We start from the raw sequence: 1916 nt of genomic DNA, 5'->3' as shown, positions 1-1916 counted from the left end.
GACGGATGATGCTGGTTGCCCCATTTTGAATAGTGACTGTCGTGGCATGAGATGACATAAACATTACACATTAGGGGAGATAACTTAACAAGGCAAAGCTAATTCTTTGGCTCTGTATTCTTCAAGCTAGTCATCTGACACCTTAACGGAAAATCTAGTATCTAAGAAACCATGTCGAATTCAAAAGTAAGTTTGCGATTAGGTCAATCAAATAACAGAATTATCTTGATTTTAATTCGAGACAGATTGGTTCAAAACAGAATTTATTTTTAGCAATTAAGTTAGCAAACGAGATACTATGGTGATTGTTTGAATTGCATGATTGCTTGACCATACATGAGAGACTACAGTGAATAGGCTTCAGGCATGGGGGTCTCTGTCGCCAGAGTTGCCTGCAATTACAAGACAACATTAGGTGATGCACAACTATTTCTAGCAGTGAACTTCAGTACTATATATGACACAAGTAACAGTTCTATCATGCAAAGGAACTACAGTTTTTGTTACTAATCACAGAACAAGCACCTACCTACCACCATCAACTCAGGCACTGCAAGTACTGGCAGAGTATTTCTTGAGTGACTTGATAACACGAGGAGTGCAGTACTCATCTGCTGCAGCAAAACCAAGGTAGTTGTAGGAACCCAAGTTAAGACATTTTCTTTTATTAAGAGCTAATTTCAGAAACTCAATACTGCATGGTAGTTAATCAGCAGTTATTAACTTCTTTTCTTAAGAGATAACTGCATTTATCCCCCTAGTAATATCTAGCACCACAAACTGAGACAAGTGATCAAGAGACCCAATAAGAAAATTATTGCATGCACCAGAAAGATCAAGGCAAATATTACGAAGAGAACTCAAGAGACAGAGAAGAAGCCCTAGAAACTTGGGGAAAAATTACCAGCAGATAACGATCCCATATTTAGAAAGCAGGCTGCACCATCTCTGATATATGTTGGCAGTAGATGGAACGGTATACCCCATAACTTTGACAAGAATGGAAACAAGAGACACATAAAAATAGCCTGAAAAGATAGGTTCATTAATTATGATGGATGGCTTATGTATGATTCAAGCATAGTAGTCGAAATCAGGACCATACTTGATAAGCAGAGCCATACGAGTTGACGACAAAAAGATCAACTGAGCCACCCTGGAAACAAAACAAAAATATCGGAATGGGAAAGGCATCTCATAAACACAATGAAAAGGTAGCAGCTAACAGTAAGCATGCCTTCTAAAGAGCAAGTTCTACATCTTAAATAAAATATTGCTAGGTGACAACTATGGGAGAACAGTAGTACCTTCAAATTCTTGGCAGCATCTATAAATATTATTTCCTGCAACAATCATACTTTAGTTGTATCAGGTAAAACTGGAAGCTAAAGTACAGAAATTAGTCAATCGACAGATTAACAGACTTGCTACCTTCAATATTGTTTCAGCAGCTTGCAGAAAGAATGATATTATCATTAGCAGTGGCCACAAAATTCAAGTACTTTGTAGTGAAGCACCAGCACCAGATCCACTATGCATAAAAAAGTAAGGTTCGTGTTAAATTTTGTTGACACAAAGGTACCGAATATCATAATCATGCACTAGCATTCCACTTTGACATCACAACATTGCAGAAAATATGTGTATGTAGTTGTAGACGTGTTTCATAACCCCTTATGCGATCATCTCTCGCCCAATAGCAATTTCATTCTTTGAGGTCTAAATCATGCTTGACTTAATCAAATATCCATAAAACGGACTGTGAAACGACAGAGTTTCTATGTCTGGATCGACACTGTTCTCAAACACTCATTGTAATGAAAAACAAAGCAGTAGTAAATATGGCTAAATAATAATGTACAGAAATGTCAAGCAGTTTTTGCCTAACGTTCCATGCTTGGGATCTTGACACTATC

At 37.4% G+C, this 1916-nt stretch overlaps 1 long non-coding RNA gene across 1 annotated transcript; it reads right to left on the bottom strand.

Annotated features, from left to right (window-relative positions):
* Positions 1-949: 949 nt before the first annotated feature.
* Positions 950-1368, bottom strand: LOC123440039. The gene is made up of 3 exons (XR_006630262.1): positions 1308-1368; positions 1106-1156; positions 950-1028 (listed from the first exon to the last, which is right to left on the bottom strand). It is a non-coding gene; the product is annotated as an uncharacterized LOC123440039 (long non-coding RNA).
* Between the last annotated feature and the right edge of the window lie 548 nt (positions 1369-1916).

This window comes from Hordeum vulgare, chromosome 3H, assembly GCF_904849725.1.
Source record: "Hordeum vulgare subsp. vulgare chromosome 3H, MorexV3_pseudomolecules_assembly, whole genome shotgun sequence".
In the NCBI taxonomy this organism is placed as follows: Eukaryota; Viridiplantae; Streptophyta; class Magnoliopsida; order Poales; family Poaceae; genus Hordeum; species Hordeum vulgare.
Note: the sequence above shows the minus strand (reverse complement) of the source record. Positions and strands in the feature narration are given on the sequence as shown.